The sequence below is a fragment of the Myotis yumanensis genome, unplaced genomic scaffold (assembly GCF_028538775.1).
Source record: "Myotis yumanensis isolate MYYU_CA2020_CCGP unplaced genomic scaffold, mMyoYum1.0.hap1 SCAF_13, whole genome shotgun sequence".
Taxonomy (NCBI): Eukaryota; Metazoa; Chordata; class Mammalia; order Chiroptera; family Vespertilionidae; genus Myotis; species Myotis yumanensis.
Genome location: NW_027223764.1, coordinates 60,462,964 through 60,482,592, shown reverse-complemented (window position 1 = coordinate 60,482,592; position 19,629 = coordinate 60,462,964).

Here is a 19,629-nt window from a genome sequence, read left to right as displayed (position 1 = left end):
AGCATGCATCATGGGCAGTGGGCAGGTTGCCATGGAAACCTGGACCCGCAGTTCCTCCAGCCTGGGAAAAGCTGTCAGTGAGGTCCGGGCACTGGGGACTCTGCCACTCCCCAGCAGCCCCTACCGGGCGCACGTTGGAAATAGTCCACAGAGAAAAGCCGCGGTTAATTTAAAAGAATTCCCGTGTGTAGCTCTGACAGGGAAGATTTTCCTCTGCTTCTACATTAAAGGGGAAAGTGAGGCCCTCGGTGCTGGGCAGCGCATTAGGAGCGGCACGTGCAGTGAGGCTCACCCAGGCTCGAGGTCCCCGGGCCCAGCCCTGTTCACATCCCAGTGGGGGGTGGGGGTGGGGGTACCGTGGGCCCTCACATCACCCCTTTCAGGCCGGGCACCCAGAGCTCCCGGTGTTGTGAGCCACACGCTGGCTGGCAGGCCCTTGCCTTTTCATGGTGTAGATCAGAGGAGACCCTCCATGGGACGGACTTCACTCTCTTCAACGTGTGAGGCGAGGAGGAAGGAGCCAGAGTCTTTGCTTAGACTGACTGCCATCAGAGGTCGCAGTGGCTCTGGTGAGAACACAAATGAGCCGTCAGTGCAGAGCTGGCCATTGCTGCTTGTTTCCAATTGAAGGTGTACATGGTGTGCTTTTACCCAAACATACTACTTGTGAGCTGCAAAGTGCAGATAAACACGTACTTCTTACCACGGGCGTGATTAATAATAAGATACGACACTTTCCCCCTAAACTGGACTGGAACTGTGGACCTGCGGCCATCACAGTGCCAGGCGCAGGCTGGCCGAGCACCTCTGTGCTCACGCGCTTCCTCTCAGCCAGGAGGCAGCCAGATGGCACGGAAAGTCCATCCGTCTCTCACTGTGAGAGTGAGAGGTGCCTCCTCCGCTTCTGAATCAGGCCTCCTCCCTCTTCTGTTAAATGTCCTCAGAAGGAGGCCAGCAGAAAGGAGCCCAGCGCAGACCGTGCTCCAGCTGGTGATCATAGGACGCAGCACGCTGCCTGTGCTGAGCCTGCAGCAACATGGGCAGCGGTGCACTGTGCTGGCTTCGGTCATGACCTCGCCCCTGCTGTGCGAGGAGGCGACCGGTACCGCTGTGCAAAGACAGCTATTGCTTGGCCTCACTGATGGAAGCGGGGCCGTAATTACAGTGTCCCCCAAGTGCGTCTGTTATGGGCTCCAGATAGAGATGAAACCTTTTCTGGAACGGTAATCAGTGCACTAAACACAGGAAGCAGCAAGCACAAGTCAGGCATCTGTCCCACAGCTCTCCTCTCTAATAGCAAGCCCTGCAGCGAGTGGTGGCAGAGGGATTCCCCCGTCAATGCATTGAGGCGGGAAGTGTGGCCAAGGTTAGGATGTGAGGGGAAGCCACTCACCCGGTGGCTGCCAGCCTTACCGCCTGTATCATGAGAGAGCTGCTCTGATTGAGATTCTCTAAGTGCAAAGCCTGCCTATCTTTAGGAGGTGAGCCGGTCCCTTCCCTGGGCAGGCAGGGAAGGCCCGTCCCCACAGGGCACAGGCGTGCTGTGCTTCCTAGCCTCGCAAAGACCTGGAGGACCAGCCCACGTGTCCTGCCTCTGCGTGGCAAGGGCAGTGTCCGCACCCTTCCATCCACAGCCAACGCTGCCCAGGCAGCGCCCTCGCCAGCGCACCCTCTACATGTCCTTGCTCAGAAAGAGCGGCGTGTTGCTCTGGTGAGTGTTGCATTTGGCAGTTATGGGCTGTGAAGTTGTGACCACGTGGTAGTAGCTTAGATCCTCTTAAAGTCTGTGCTTTGTTCCTTGATATGGCAGCACAAAATGGGAAACTAAAATAAACAAAGGGTGGCCCCTTCCCCGTACACTCACTAATGACAGTGAGCACATAGAGGCAGTGGTGCCCTGGCCGTGCCTCCTCTACCTTAGCCTCTCCATCAGCAGGAGGTAAATTACAACGTTACCAACATGGTCCTGGCTGTGAGCCTGCACGGCCCCTGGCAGCTCTGGGCCATGCCTGAGGCTGTTGTCTCTGCAAGGAGACAGCTGTCTTCAGACGTGCTGCTGGGTCCCATCGGTCATCGTGAGACAGTTCACAGTCTCGCCAGTCGCTTTCAGATTTGGTGCTGATAAACTTGAACACATTTGTTTCCCTTGTGTCCATGTCATTTAGGGAATTGGATGCTTTAAAGCACTCAGTATCTTTAACCCAGTTCTCAACGCGTCCATCAGTGTCACAGCACTTTTATTCTCTATTTCAGGTCTATGTGACCCTCTTAGTTGGCAGTGACTCGGTGATATTTTTCTGCCCTCTGGCCGCTCTCCTCTTTGCCTTTGCTAGAATTGAGGGAGCATATACCTTTTACCAAATCAGAATTTGGCCCCTCTACCCAATGACATTTATAACCTGCTTTTATGCCTGCACTTGCTGGGGGGCAAAGGCAGGGCCTTCTGCCTTGGCAACAACCTTCATCAGAGACCGGGAAAGCCCCTCTTACCCGACAAGACTGAGGCTTTGCCCTCAGCCTTCTCCACGTGTCCCTGTGCATCAGGCTCACAGCCCAGGAGCGGGCGGGTGTGGCTGCCGCGAGGTGCTGAAAGCCGTCCTTCCCGGAATGGAATGCTCTCCCGTAGTTTCCAGGTGAAACACGTCCCCTGTTGTCAGGGAGCCTGTGCCACCCCCCTGGAGCAGGGGCACCGGCCTGACTCGGCATCTCGGAGCCGTTTCCTTTGTGGAAACCTCTCTGACCACAGGCCCCAGAGAAGCACACTCACTCCCTTCACGCAGCCAGCCAGCAGGCGCTTCCTCCCACACAGCCTTGACCCTCACCCCTCCGGGAGGGGAAGCAGGGGGAGGGGGCAGCGCCTGCTGAGGGTCGCACTGCCTTGGGTTCCATGGGGGGCGCCCCGCGGCCTGCACTTGCCCTCAGGAGCAGGACTCAGGCCCCCGGGCCTGGGGCTGTGCAGCTGGCCACCGAGAGCCGCATCAAGGCACGACCACGGCCTTGTGGCTGGTTAGGCTGGTGAGTCAGGACCCGATTCTGCACAAGGGCCATTGCCGGTAGGTGGGTTGCTGAGCCCTGGCCATGGGAGGGGCAGAGTGTCACTGTACGGAGAGCCCACCCCCTCTCCCCCACTCAGTCCCCTGGGCCCGGGACAGCGATGGCTTGGTATGTCCTCTTCCCATGACGGCTCCCCGCGGGGCTGGTCTGACGCCTGCCTGACCTCCAGGGACTGGGAGCCTCTGGCTCAGCACCTGCCGTCTCTCCAGTGACAATGACCTTTGCCGAGCTTCCTGGGCAAAGCGGCATCTGCATCTGACCAGCTGCCCTGTCCTTCCAGCCAAGGTTCGTCTAAACCTCAGCTCCACGTGGGCAGCAGGACACTCAGCAAATTCACCAGGTCAGCCTGACTGCTCCGCGTGCTCCGCGACTCTGTGCAGCTGGGGGCCAGCCTGGTCCCCTCAGGAAGGAAATGTGAGCCATCGGGGCCCACGCGGGGCCCATGTGGTCAGGACACGCAGTAGCTCTCCCTTTGGCAGCACCCAGGGCCCCTCCCCTGCCCACCCTGGGCGAGCCGGCAACATCTGGTCAGCATCCTGATGACACCATGACGTCCTGCCTGCGATTTGCCTGCCCATCACACATGATCAATGTTCAGAGTAGCCACAGTGATTCATGTGGTCGCTAAGCCAGATCGTGACATTTTCATAAACCCTGCCAGGATTTTATCTTGTTCACAGTGAAAGCCAGCGTCCTTATGAGGGTGGGTGCCCAGGGTCCAGCTGCAGTGTCTCTCCCCTCTCATCCCCGAGGCCGTGTCCAGTGGCTCCACACCCGCCCTTCATTCTCCCAGCACCCGACAACCCCCCATGGGTCTGGCTGTTCCTCCTGCATTTGTGCCTTCCTTTCCTTCTAGTCTTCACTCCAGCCTCCTCCATAGGCTGCTGCAATGACCCCATTATAAATGCAGCTGGGCCCACCCTCCCCAGCACCCTCCTTGGGCAGGAATTCCTGGCCCTTAGTAAACTTTCTTCACTTTTGTTTTTTTAACCATAGAAATGATCACCTATCAACAAATGGATTTTTCCACTTACTTACTCCTAGAGGCCCAGTGCACGGATTTGTGAACCAGTGGGGTCCCTTGGCCTAACCTGTGCCCTCTCACAATCTTGGAGCCCTCGGGGGTTGTCAGATAACCAGTTTTGGCCTGATCCCTGCAGGCCCAATCCAGACAGGAAGGAGCCAGATCCTGTGCATTGAGCATCTGTCCCCTGGTGGTCAGTGCGTGTCATAGCGATTGGTCGACCGGTCATTTGGTTGTTCAGTCATTCGGTCATTCAGTCCCTTAGGCTTTTATATATACTAGCATATAGATGTTTGTTGTTATCTTCCCTCCATCCTCCCTTCTCCCTCCTAGAATGTAATGTCCACAGGGTATGGTGTTTTAATTTTTTTGTTTACTGTTGTAACACAAGCCCATTGCAAAGGGTCTGGTAAACAGAAAACTCAATAAGTTTGTTGAATTAATAAGTCCAGCAACTCTACACTTTCTTTTGTTTTAATTTTAATATATTTTTTATTGATTAAGATATTACATATGTGTCCTTATACCCACGTTACCCCCTACCCCCCCCCCCCCCTCGCTCATGCCCTCACCGCCCCGTTGTCCGTGTCCATTGGTTAGACCTGTATGCTTGCATGTAAGTCCTTTGGTTGATCTTTCCCCCTTACCCCCACCCTCCCCTACCTTCCCTCCAAGGCCCGACAGTCCAATCAATGCCTCTCTGTCTCTGGATCAGTCCTTGTTCATCAGTTTATGATGTTCATTATATTCCACAAATGAGTGAGATCATGTGGTATTTATCCTTCTCTGACTGGCTTATTTCACTTAGCATAATGCTCTCTAGTTCCATCCATGCTGTGGCAAATGGTAAGAGTTCCTTTTTCTTCTTCCTCTTCTTAAAGAATACCTTTCAGCATTTCAGATAATGCTGGTTTGGTGGTGATGAACTCCTTTAGCTTTTTCTTATCTGTGAAGCTCTTTATCTGACCTTCAATTCTGAATGATAGCTTTGCTGGATAAAGTAATCTTGGTTGTAGGTTCTTGTTCTTCATCACTTTGAATATTTCTTGCCACTCTCTTCTGGCCTGCATGATTTCTGTTGAGAAATCAGCTGACAGTCGTATGGGTACTCCCTTGTAGGTAACTGACTTTTTTTCTCTTGCTGCTTTTAAGATTCTCTCTTTGTCTTTTGCTCTTGGCATTTTAATTATGATGTGTCTTGGTGTGGTCCTCTTTGGATTCCTTTTGTTTGGGGTTCTCTGCGCTTCCTGGACTTGGAAGTCTATTTCTTTCACCAGATAGGGGAAGTTTTCTGTCATTATTTCTTCAAATAGGTTTTCAATATCTTGCTCTCTCTCTTCTTCTGGCACCCCTATAATTCTGATGTTGGTACGCTTGAAGTTGTCCCAGAGGCTCCTTACACTATCTTCATATTTTTGGATTCTTTTTTCATTTTGCTTTTCCGGTTGGGTGTTTTTTGCTTCTTCGTATTTCAAATCTTTGACTTGATTCTTGTGATCCTCTGGTCTGCTGTTGGGAGTCTGTATAATATTCTTTATTTCAGTCAGTGTATGCTTAATTTCTAGTTGGTCCTTTATCACAACATCGAGGGTCTCACTAGATTTCTTGAAGATCTCACTACATTTATCAGCGGTTTCCATAAAATTCTTGAAAAATCTTAGAAACGTGGTTTTGAACTCTATATCCAGTTGTTTGCTGTCCTCCATTTCTGTCATTTGTGACCTGTTTCTTTGTCTTCGCATTTTGTCTGCTTCCCTGTGTTGGTAAAGTGGTTTTGTGTGCTAGGTGTCCTACAGGGCCCAGTGGCTCAGCCTCCCCAGTTACCTGAGGTGGACACTCTTGGTGCACCCCCTTGTGGGCTTTGTGCACAGTCTTGTTGTAGTTATGCCTTGATTGTTTTAGGTGTCACTGGGAGGAATTGACCTCCAGGCCAATGGCAGTGAGAATCAGCTATGTCTGCAGTGGGAGAACTTCTGTGCTGAAGACACCCTTCTGGGGCAAGACTTGCTTCTGTGGGGCTTTGGTGCTCACTGAGTCTGCCCCCTGAGTGTGTTCCTTATGAATTTGAGGAGTTGTAATCTGGATGGTCCCACTCTGACCACTGGGTACACTGGCTCTTGGATCTAAGGAGGTGCTAATTAAGCCTCTTCCTGAGGTTACCCAGCAGGAGCTACGAAGAGATATGCAGATTCCCCTTCCTTTTTGGGGGGGTTTGGGGGTGCCCATATGAGGCCCAGCTGTGAAGCAATGCAAGCTGCTGTGGGGCCTTGGGCCTTCTCTTGGAAGTTCTGGGTCTGTCTGGCCCAGCTACAATTTGTTAGGTAATTTTCAGGTTGCAAAGGACCCGGGCATTCATATGCAAAAGCCTTTGCAGCAGCCTGGATGGGGCAGGGTCTCGGAATCAACAGGGCGGAGCAAGCAGCTATGGCTGATTCTCAGCCCTGCCCTAAGGGACAGAGTGTCTCAGTGTCCTGGTAATTGCTGCCAGCACCTCTGAGGGAAAGCCGCCCTCAAGTTCTGAGTTCTGCCTGCTGCCAGACAGTCCAGTTTCTCCCCGTATGAGCCCTGGGACCCCAGAGATTTCCCAGAATCAGAGTTCAGAGCAGTCGGGAGCTTGTGACTCCCTCCCGATTCAAAAAGACAGCCGCGTCCTCAGGTGCCAGCCCCTTTCCCCTCGCGCCGGAGCCTCCATACCTCTGCACTTTACTTTCGTAGCTCCTCTGAGTCTGTGTGCTCTTCTCTTTCCTTCTAGTTGTAGAATTTCCACTCAGCCAGCCTTCCTGTGGTTCTGGATGATGACCGTTCTGTCTTTTAGTTGTATTTTTGAAGTTGTTGTCAGAGGCAGCAATTTCCGGTGTTTACCTATGCCGCCATCTTGGTTTCTCCAACTCTACACTTTCTAAATAAGTACATTACTTTTAAGTACTGGAAGATCTGGAGTTTTAATTTGAAAGGGAATGGTCAATGGATTCTTAATCTACTTGTTGCTTTTATTCAGTCCTGGAATGTACAGAATTTAGATGTAATAAAAAATGTCATCAATTTTCCCCCTCTGAGAAAAAAACCACCACTGGAATATTTGGCGAGAATCATACTGCCCACAATCAGGTGGCCTGCATTACACTCTGGGCTTCTGAGTTTCTGGTGCGTTATTCTGTACACCACACAGAAGCCAAGCCAGCCCTGACTGCTGGGCCAGGGTGGGAGATAACTGGCCACATCACTATGACCTGCAGGTGGAGTGAGCCCCCGAAGCCAAAGCAATTGTCATTGCACTGTCAGCGCAGAGAACTGCTCTCATCACAGCTCTCATCTCGAAGACCTGTGTGTGTGTGTGCATCTTCCTCCTGGAGACAGAGTTATGTATCTCACCCATTTCTTCATGTGGAGCACTGAAAAGCATGCTCTTGGGGCTTGAAGTGATCAAATCCACATTTTCTTCAATAAAGAATCAAGATCAGGAAATAATATTAACCCCAACTTTTAAAGACTATAACAAAATGATTGCTATTTAAGTGCAAATTCTTGCATAATCCAGCACACGAGGGGCGCTCCAGTGGTGGTTCCAACATAAACAACACTTTCTAGTACATTTAGATTTTGGTGCTATCAGGAGTGCCTTTAATTGTTTTTTAACTCTTTGGTAAAAAGAGTATGATTGATTCTGGTAGCTATCCTCTAAAGCAGAATCTTCTCTACTTTATACCCTTTTGGAGCAAAGAAAGACTGAAAAGAACATTGTTGATGGCTTTGCAATATAAATGAAACAGGAAATAGAAAAGGAACAGGCCGCCTGAACTCATGCTGCACTTTTCCTATGAAGATGTTTCTGTGATTCTTGGAAATTCTCTTGAGGGTGGATGATAAAGATTGTAAGTCAATTAATAAAGATGACAAGAAAACACTTATCTCTTTATATTGAACTAGAGGCCCAGTGCACGGGGGGGGGGGGGGTCCCTCAGCCTGGCCTGAGCCCAGTCACAGTCCAGGACCCATTGGGGGATGTCCACCTGTCGACTTAGGCCCACTCCCCGGGGGATCAGGCCTAACCTTGCAGTCAGACATCCTTCTGGCAGCCAGGGAGCCCTCGGGGGATGTCCAACTAAAGGCTTAGGCCCCCAAGGGATCAGGTCTAAACCATTAGTTGGACATTCTTAGTGCTGCCACGGAGGTGGGAGAGGCTCCTGCCACCACCACTGCGCTGGCCAGCCATAAGCCAGCTTCTGGCTGAGTGGTACTCCCCACATGGGTCTTCTGGGTCCCACCCTGCCTTGCCTTTTTTTTTTTTTTTTCTAAGACATTTCACTTTATTTAAAAGAAGCCAATATACAGGATATAAAGGGTATGATATTTACAACAGTACAGTAAACAGGTTGGTTTCCTGGTAGGCTCAGTAGTCTTTCAGTGAGTATTAACCCCCCTTCCCCTTGATGCTCGACCCAGCTGGCAGACAAACAGCAACAGTGGGGTGGGATGGGACTGCAGGATAGAAAGTCTCCCTGAAGAGATTAAAAATGACGTAGATGCTAAAATGTCCATGAAGGGGTCTTGGGGGTGAGGGGTGTCTCTGCCTCATTTCTTTGAGGGCTTGGCAGCAGGAATGCTGAGGGATTTGCCCCAAACTAACACACGGCCCACCCTGAGCCTGTAAATCTTCCACCCATGGAATATTCCCTTCCTGAGAGAATCAGCCCTAATCCCTCAGCCAGGGCCTGGAGGAGCAGCCCAGGCCGTGGGCACAGCCAGGACTGTGGACATTTCATGGCCTTTCCACTCCCACTCCAGCTGCCTCACAACTCTGCACTGCTCCCCTCCCCCACCTCCCCCGTCACCCCATCAGGACGCCGTGCACAGGAGGGGACACTAGTTTTCCCATGCCCATTGGGAACTGTTTCTGTTTTCTGGAGTAAAAGGTTCCTGTGGGTCGGGTAAGGTCTCTGCTTGGCAAGAAGTTCTGAAACAGAGCCACTGACCACACCCACCTCCTCTGGGCATGGAGCAGCTCCGGCCCTCAGAGCTCATCTCTCCAGCAGAACTGAAGGGAAGACCATGTGTACCCTTCTGTCCCTCACCCTTCACATGCCCAGAACCATCAGCGTCACACTTCCTAATTCCTATCACTGTATTTCATTAGTTTCATACTGTTTTACTAATCCTGAATCTAAACAGATTGGTTCAAAAGGAGATCGTTCTATTTTTAAAGTATTTAGTGATGTACCTGTGAGCTTTGCATGGATGAACTAAGCACATGACCCTTTCTTGTAAATCAGAACCTGCACACACATGTAAAAACAGGACCTGTTTTTGACAGATGTGAAACCACCGTTTATTTGTAATAAATAATTACACAATCTAAAAAAAAAAAAAAAAAAAAGACCCGGCTTCCCCGTGTTCTGGGCCCCTCTTTGCCTCCCCGCAGGGGATGAGACCGGGTCCCCCGCGGCCAGGCAGGATGGCTTCTGCGTGTTCTGGGTCCCTCCCTGCCTCGTGGGATCACCGATCACTGCCGGGGTAGGGGGCAGGGAAGAGGCAGACGCTGGTGGCCTCTTCCCTGCCCTGCCTGGCTTCTCTGATCACCAGCTGTGGGGCGGGCCTTTGCCCCGGTTCTTAGATTGGGGGGAGGGGCGGCACAGGACAAAGGCCCTGGGGGCCGCCTTTACCCTGCCACCCAGCTCTTGCCTCCTGGGTTTCTGATCACTGCCATCACCGTTTTTTCGTCCTTCCCCTTTCGCCTCCCATCATTGAGCCTACATATGCAAATTAACCGCCATCTATGTTGGCGGTTAACCGCCATCTTTCTTGGCAGTTAATTTGCATATCGCCCTGATTAGTCAATGGGAAGTGTAGCAGAGGTATGGTTAATCACCCTTTTTGACTTTTATTAGATAAGATGACAGGAAAACACAACTTAGGGAATTTGTCACTTATGATTGAACAGAATCACATTTTAGTCTTTCATGATTGTCTCTACCTGATCATTTCACAGACAGTTTTTGTTTAGCTTCCTAGATCATGAATATTCAGAGTTGTTAGCTTTTCTTATGAGCAAAAAAAGCAATTTTTAACATGAGGCTTGAACAAAAAAAGTACTTTAGTCTCTTTACAATTTCCCTGCCCAAGAAGCTGGTTCTCTGCTGAAAAGGGAAACTATTTATTTCATATTTTTCTTGGTGGAAGGAAGGGGTTTTATTATTTTATTTCCATATATATATATATATATATATATATATATATATATTTTAGGGAAAGGAAGACTTGTATTTTTCAATTCCACAATACTAATTTTGAGACACTTTTTCAATTCATATTGTATCTCTTAAAATACTCATTTACTCAAACAACTATTTCTCTAAAATAGCACAAATATTTGTCAAGCATTTGTTAATTATAAATACTACACATATATAACAAGAACCACTTTATCCTTTTTTAATTCAATGGTTTCATCTAATAGTAAAGAGGCGGATCAATCATATGGGGTTTATTTACTATAGAAATTTTACCAAAGACTATTCTCTGTGAGCACCTTTGTCATTACTTCTGTGTTAATCATGAATCTTATCAATAAACTAGAGGCCTGGTGCACGACATCCATGCACTGGGGGAGGGGTCCCTCAACCTGGCCTGTGCCCTCTCGCAGTCTAGAAGTCCTTGGGGGATGTCCACCTGCTGGTTTAGGCCCACTCCCAGAGAATCGATTGCTGCCAACATGACAAACAGTCTCAGGGAGTGAGTGAGTGAGGGGGGAGCAGGTCTAAGCTGGCAGGTGGACATCCCCCGAGGGGCCCTTAGCACGGCCACAGAGTTGGGGAGAGGCTCTCCCCACCACTGCTGCACTTGCCAGCCGTGAACCCAGCCTCTGGCTGAGTGGTGCTCCCCCTGTGGGAATGCACTGACCCTGGTGGTCAGTGCGCATCATAGCCACTGGTCATTCCCCTGTTTGGTCAATTTGCTTATTTGCCTTTTATTATACAGAATAGCTTGTAACTTTTTTCCTTACATGGAATACAGCTTTACAATAAAAATGGGAACATCTATAATAGTGTTAACAGTGTTAACAATTTAAAAAATTGGCATGACAGCTAAAACAAATAAATACATATAAAAAGCCTCGTTTGCTCTGGTCAAGATGGTGACATAAGTAACAATGGTACTCATCTCCTCCCACAGCCACATCAAAATTACAACTAATTTATAAAATAGCCATTATTGAGAACCACCTGAAATCTAGCTGAACAAAAGTCCTAAACTTCAGGATATAAAGAAGAAGCCACATCAAGACTGAGAGGAGGGGCAGGTACTTGGAACAGGATGGTCCCACACCACATGTGGCAGTTGAAAATCAGAAGAAATTTCTCAGCTGGCAAGGACCCCCTGAGGAGCAAAGGGTCCCTGCCCCACTCCAGGCCCCTAGCCCAAGGTTCCAGTGCCAGGAAGAGAAGTCCCCATGTCTTTTGGCTGTGAAACCCAGTGGGGATTATAGCTGAGTGTGATTGGGCGGCTGCTGTAGACCCAGGCCTTCCTGTGCATGAACTTACTCAGACGGACTCATTGAGCTCCAGCTGGGGCAGGAGTTGAAAAGGCACTAGGGACATAAAGCCATCAGGGCAAGAGTTGGAGAGGCAGTGTTCTCGCAAATAAAAACACTGGTACAGGTCACAGTTTCTTTGCAGAGCCCTCCCCCCTTGGCACTGGCAGCTGGGCTCCATATCTGAGTCTCCATCAACCTGGGTGACCTAGTTAGCCTTGCCCTGGTGATTCCCTGCCCCACCAACTTTTGGGCCCATCAAGGCCTTTTCCAGTGGTTTTTCCATACAAATGGCCTGTGTTTGTTCATGCTGCAGATTTTCCTAAATTCTCAAATGTTCACAAATCCAACAAGGAGCATCTGGCCTTGGCGTGTACTGTACATCTTGCTAAGTGGTCCCAGGCCTGGCACTAGCAGCAGTCGGCCTTGGTTTGCAGTTTGACCTTGCCAGAGAACCTCCAACTCCAACAACTTCGCAACCATCTACAGGTTGCTTTGTGGCTCATGCCGGGTGGTCCCACGCAGTGGCTGAACTTGACCTGCACCTCCCAGGAGGCTCCAGAGTTAGCACAACCAATGGAAAGATTAAGACACGCTCAGAGCACAACTCAAACACCTCCATGAGGGACAGATTCAGGGGACAGATTCATCTGTCACCAGAGCCCCACTGATGAGAGCCCTGCTCCATGGGATGAGCTCCTATACAGCAGAGCAGATCCTCCGCTGTGGTTGTGGTTAGTCCATGCAACCTATGGGTCTGGAGATAAATCCTTCTCATTGACACGCCATCAGCAAGAAGGGGTAAACAGACCACACAGTGGTAGCAGCTGGAGCACCTAGTTCGAGTGACCTGGGAGGCTGTGCCACTGGGCCTTACAGGATACCTACACACAAGGCCACTCTGTCAAGACCAGGAGACATAGCAGCTCTACCTTATACATAGAAGCAAACACAGGGAGGCAGCCAAATTGAGGAGACAAAGAAACATGTCACAAATGAAAGAACAGAACAAAATTCCAGAAAAAGAAAGTAAAATGGAGACAAAGCAATTTACCAGAGTTCAAAACACTTATTATAAGGATGGTCGGTGAACTTAGAGGAAGAGTAGATGAAATTACTAGTAGTCAGAACTTCAACAAAGAGATAGGAAACATAAAAATGCAGATAGAAAATATAAAGAGGAACCAGTCAAAAATGAAGAGTACGTTACAGAGAATTAAGAGCAGAGCAGATGAAGCAGAAGGTAAGGAAACAGAAAACACTAAGTTGAATAGCAAAAAGAAAAAAAAATCCAAAAGAAATGTGGGTATTGTAAGAAACCCCTGGGACAACTTCAAGTGTACCAACCTTCTTATCATGGAGGTGCCAGAGAAGAGGGAAAGCAAAGAATTGAAAACCTGTTAGAAAAAATAAGGACAGAAAATTTTCCTAACCTGATAAAGGAAAGAGAATACAAGTTCAGGAAGCACAGAGCATCCCAAATAAGATGAACCAAAAGAGGCCCACATCAAGACATATCATAATTAAAATGTCAAAGGATAAAGACAAAGAGAATGTTAAAAGCAGTTAGTTACCTACAAGGGAGCTCCCATAAGGCGGTCAGCTGATTTCTCAACAGAAACTGAGTATTTCATGCCAATTCCTCCTGGTCTGCAAAGTGATGAATAGCAAGGACCTATAACCAAAACTATACTACCCAGAAAAGCTATCATTTAGAATAGAAAGATACATAAACAACTTCCAAGACAAAAAAAGCTAAAGGAGTTCATCCCCATCAAACCAGTATTACCTGAAATGCTAGAGTCATCTTCTAAAAAAAGATAAAAATATGAATAATACAATGGCAATAAATACATATCTATCAACAACTAATTTTAGTGCAAATATATTAAATGCTCCACAAGACATAGGCTGGCTGAAAGAATAACAAAACAAGGCCCTTACATATACTTTCTACAACAGACTCACTTCAGATCAAAAGACACACACAGGCTGAAAGTAAAAGGATAGAAAAAGATATCACATGAAAATGGAAACAAATAAAAGCTAACAGAGCAATACTTGTACCAACCAAAGTAGACTTTAAAACAAAGACTATATAGCAAGCGACAAAGAAGGACCCAGCAACTCCATTTGGGGGTATTTATTCCAAGAAACCCAAAACACTAAATAAAAAAGAAATATACATTCATGCTTTCATTGCAGCATTATTACAATAGCTAAGATATTGAAACAACCTAAGTGCCCAGCAATAGATGAATGGATAGCAAAGGGTGCATATATATAATGGAATGTGACTCAGCCCTAAAAACGAATGAAATCTTGGCATGTGGCAAAACATGGATAAACCTAGAGGGTGTTTTTCTGAGTGAAACAAGTCAGATGGAGAAAGACAAATGTTGTATGATTTCACTTATATGTAGAATCTAAACACAAAATGAATGAATAAGCAGAACAGAAACAGACTCACAGATACAGAGAACATTTTGACAGTTACAAAATGGGAGGGGGGTTAGAGGATGGGTGGAAAAGGTAAAGGGATTTAGAAGTGCAAATATGTAGTTACAAAATAGTCATGGGGCAGTAACTACAGCATAGAGAATATAGTCAATGAGATTGTAATAACTGTGTATGGTGTCAGATGGGTACTAGATCTATAAGGGGGATAACTGTAATTGAAAAATAAAAAAATATATATTAAAGAAAAGATAGTGTCAAAAGGAACAAATTCAATGTTCAATCGGTTAATGGGAGCTTCTATAAAACAGCAATTAAAAAATTCCTCTTTTCTTTTGGTCTTTTAGATGACTAAATTAATTTGGGGACACAAACATTGTTATTATTTTGTGTGTGTGTGTGTGTGTGTGTGTGTGTGTGTGTGTGTTTCGGGGAATACATTGCACCTTTGAAAATACACTGCACACATTGACTTGATGCCACTATGAGCTGAGGCTTTCTCCAGACAGCCAGCAACATGGTTTTCCTGTCCTGGGGCTGTAGGGAGAGAGCTGGGATGGCTGCACTGGGGGCTGCAGGGGAGAGAACTGGGCTGGCTGCACTGGGTTCTGGAGCTACAGGGGGAGAGAGCTGGGCTGGCTACACTGGGTTCTGGAGCTTCAGGTGGAGAGCTGAGCTACTGCACTGGGTTCTGGAGCTGCAGGGGAGAGAGCTGGGCTGGCTGCACTGGGTTCTGGAGCTGCAGGGGGTGAGCTGAGCTACTGCACTGGGTTCTGGAGCTTCAGGGGGAGAGCTGAGCTACTGCACTGGGTTCTGGAGCTTCAGGGGGAGAGCTGAGCTACTGCACTGGGTTCTGGAGCTGCAGGGGAGAGAGCTGGGCTGGCTGCACTGGGTTCTGGAGCTGCAGGGAGAGAGCTGAGCTACTGCACTGGGTTCTGGAGCTGCAGGGGAGAGAGCTGGGCTACTGCACTGGGTTCTGGAGCTGCAGGGGAGAGAGCTGGGCTACTGCACTGGGTTCTGGAGCTGCAGGGGAGAGAGCTGGGCTGGATGCACTGGGTCCTGGGGCTGCAGGGGAAAGAGCTGGGCTGGCTGCACTGGGTCCTGGGGCTGCAGGGGAGAGAGCTGGGCTGGCTGCACTGGGTCCTTTCTGTCTGTTAATGAGGATGTCATCTTGCAATTGTAGGCTTTGCTTAATTTTACTCAGGAACTGGGAGTGTGTCATATTTATAATTTTCCCCTCAAAAGAGGGATGTTTCTCAGTGTCTATTTGTTCAGTCTGGTAATGTAATTCCTTCCCTCTTCAAAAATAAGTGGCAAAATCAGGGATTGGCTTCCTTGTACTTCTGGCTGGGCCCTTCCTGACTTGCAAGTGTCAGTGAAAATGGAGGACTCAAGAGCCAGCTGTGTCCGCTTCTGTCCAGGGCATGGCCATGCTTCGGTTAAGGTCTGTTTCCTTTGTCAAAAAAAATTAGGAATCCATATAGGTGTATGGCTATATGTCTGTCTGTTATCTACCCACAAATTAAAAAAAACTATTTCCAGAGATGGAATAACACACTAAAGGACTAGGAGTTAATAAAGTACTGGTTCAATCAATCCAAATTTCAGATATTTATCATTGTATTTTCTAGTCATGTTTTATTTTTTTAGGTGCTTGTGCTAAATCACTGTAAGTGCAAATTACTTGTCCCAGCACATAGAGTTATGTTCCTGCTTAAGTCCCCTTTTTATTTATATTCACAGCCTCAGTGAGAGTGGTATTACAAACTCTTACATGGCTTTATTAGGGTGACTTGATTTACAGTGAGACACACACACACACACACACACACACACTCACACACATACACACACACTCACATGTATATATAGTGTGCAATTTGATACTTTGCAAAGATGTGTATTCCCAGGAAACCACTTCAGGGTCAGGATGAAGAACATGCTCTCACCCCAGTCACCTTGTGCCTACTTGTGATTCCACCTCCAGTTCTCAAGCTCCCCATTCCCCAGGCACCACTGATCTCATTCCTGTTATTGTAACATAGTTTGCATTTTCTGGGGTTTAATATGAATGGAATCATGTAGAATGCAATTTTTTAAATCGGGCTGCTTTCACTTACCATAGTTCTTTTGAGATCCATTCATGTGTGTATTTGTAGTCTCCCCCATTTTTATTTTGTAGAAGTATTTCATCATATGGACTCACAACAGTTTCTTTATCCTGTTGATGGACGTTTGTTTCCAAGTTGCTGGTTAAACAAAATTCTTCTTCATATTAGTGTACAGGTCTGGAGAGGCATGTGCTTTAATTCCATGAGAGGTGGAGTGGCTGCACCACGTGGCAGATGCACCCTGTGGCAGATGCATCCTGTGGCAGATGTGGTAGATGAACCATGTGGCAGATGCACCCTGTGGCAGATGCACCCTGTGGTAGATACACCATGTGGCAGATGCATCATGTGGTAGATGCACCATGTGGTAGATGCACCATGTGGCAGATGCATCATGTGGTAGATGCACCATGTGGTAGATGCACCATGTGGCAGATGCATCATGTGGTAGATGCACCATGTGGTAGATGCACCCTGTGGCAGATGCACTCTGTGGCAGATGCACCATGTGGTAGATGCACCATGTGGTAGATGCACCATGTGGTAGATGCATCCTGTGGCAGATGCACCATGTGGTAGATGCACCGTGTGGTAGATGCACCATGTGATAGATGCACCATGTGGCAGATGCACCCTGTGGTAGATGCACCATGTGGTAGATGCACCATGTGGCAGATGTGGTAGATGCACCCTGTGGTAGATGAACCATGTGGCAGATGCACCATGTGGCAGATGTGGTAGATGCACCTTGTGGTAGATGCACCATGTGGCAGATGTGGTAGATGCACCCTGTGGTAGATGAACCATGTGGCAGATGCACCATGTGGCAGATGTGGTAGATGCACCATGTGGTAGATGAACCATGTGGCAGATGTGGTAGATGCACCCTGTGGTAGATGAACCATGTGGCAGATGCACCATGTGGCAGATGTGGTAGATGCACCTTGTGGTAGATGCACCCTGTGGCAGATGCACCCTGTGGCAGATGCACCATGTGGTAGATGCACCATGTGACAGATGCACCATGTGGCAGATGTGGTAGATGCACCCTGTGGTAGATGAACCATGTGGCAGATGCACCATGTGGCAGATGTGGTAGATGCACCATGTGGTAGATGCACCATGTGGCAGATGTGGTAGATGCACCCTGTGGTAGATGAACCATGTGGCAGATGCACCATGTGGCAGTTGTGGCAGATGCACAATGTGCTAGATGCATGCTAACCCTTTTATGAAACTTAATCTGCTTTACAAAGTGTTTGCACCATTTTCTATTCCCACTGGCAGTGAGCTGGAGTTCTAGTTGCTCCACATCCTTGACAATGGTGGGGATGGTCAGCCTTTTAAGGTTTGAGCTTCTAATAGGCGCATGGTGGAATCCTATTGTGGTTTTAATTTATGATTCCCTAGTGCAGCGGTTCTCAACCTGTGGGTCACAACCCCTTTGGAGGTTGAACGACCCTTTCACAAGGGTCGCTTAAGACAATCCGAAAACACATATTTTTGATGGTCTTAGGAACTGAGACACCGCTCCTCTATCCGTCTCTAGGCGGGTCTGCCCACATGCAGATGAGCCCACATACGAGTACCAGGCGTGATGACATCATTGCACCAACCCCATCACATACACCCCATACAAATACATGTGTATGTGACAGGGTTGGCGCCATAATGTACTTATGTGGACCAGTAACACATGTGTAGAGAGCAGCTACTGTGTAGAAAGCAACTGCTGTGTCGAAAGCAGCTACTCTGTTAAAAGCAGCTACTGTGTTGAAAGCAGCAGTATTGGAGGTAAAATGGCACTTCATGAATTATAATTACTGGGTAAATGTAAAATCATGTACTGTAAAATCATCAACTACTGCAAAAAATAAATATCTGTACCATGGGAACTTAATCTGGATGCTGATTGGTCTTTTTATATTCAGCTGTGGTTGATGTGAATACTGCCCCCTTGTGATAGTAACAGGTATGTAAAAAACAACAACACAGAATGGTAAATCATAGGAAACTTTAATGAACTGTATTGACTGAACTATGCCATGTATCATCTTTTGTATTATTAAAGCTATTTTTATATATTATTTTCATTAGCAAACCATCCTATGACAATGGATCGTGTAGAGAAGAATGTTAAGAAAATAAAATATAGTGAGGATTTTTTACAGTATGGTTTTACCTCAATAATTACAGCAGGAATTGAGAAACCGCAATGTGTTATTTGTTGTGAAGTTCTATCAGCCAAATCTATGAAGCTGAACAAACTAAAACCATTTTGATAGCAAGCATCCGAGCTTTGCCGGCAAGGATACCAACTATTTTAGAAGCAAAGCTGATGGACTCAAGAAAGCCAGACTTGACACGGGTGGCAAGTACCACAAACAAAACGTAGCAGCCGTTGAAGCTTCATATCTGGTGGCACTCAGAATCGCCAGAGCTATGAAACCTCACACCATTGCTGAGGATTTACTGTTGCCAGTGGCCAAAGACATTGTTCGAGTTATGATCGGAGATGAATTTGTTACGAAATTGAGTGCAATTTCCTTATCTAATGACACTGTCCGCAATGACATGTCTGCTGATATTCTTGATCAGGTAATCCAGGAAATTAAATCTGCTCCACTTCCAATATTTAGTATCCAGCTTGATGAATCTACAGACATTGCAAACTGTTCACAGTTACTGGTTTACGTGAGGTATATTAATGATGGCGACTTTAAAGATGAGTTTCTTTTTTGCAAACCTCTTGAAATGACAACTACTGCACGTGATGTATTTGACACAGTTGGTTCATTTCTGAAAGAGCATAAGATCTCTTGGGAAAAGGTTTGTGGTGTTTGTACAGATGGTGCTCCAGCTATGCTAGGATGTCGATCTGGATTTCAACGTTTGGTACTGAATGAGTCACCAAAAGTCATCGGCAAATATTAGCAACGAAGACGCTGCCATAAGAGTTAAAAGAAGTAATGAAAAGCATCATAAGTTGTGTCAATTTTGTAAAGGCGAGCACTTAAACAGTTGACTGTTTTAGCAACTGTGCAATGAGTTGGATGCGCTGAACAATGCTCTGCTATTTGACACTGAAGTGAGATGGTTGTCGAGAGGAAAAAATTTAAAACGTTTTTTTAAGCTTTGTGATGTACTCAAAACGTTTTTTAATCAGAAAGCAAGACCGCAGTTTGAAGCACTTTTTGGCGATAAAAGTGAACTGCAGAAAATAGCTTACTTGGTTAACATCTTTGCCATCTTGAATGAGTTAAATTTATCACTGCAAGGACCAAATGCAACATGCCTCGATTTCTCTGAAAAGATCCGATCATTCCAAATGAAACTTCAGCTTTGGCAAAAAAATTGGATGAAAATAAAATTTACATGCTGCCTACCTTATCTGCTTTCTTTGAAGAACATGACATTGAACCAGACAAAAGGATTATGATGATAATTTCTGTGAA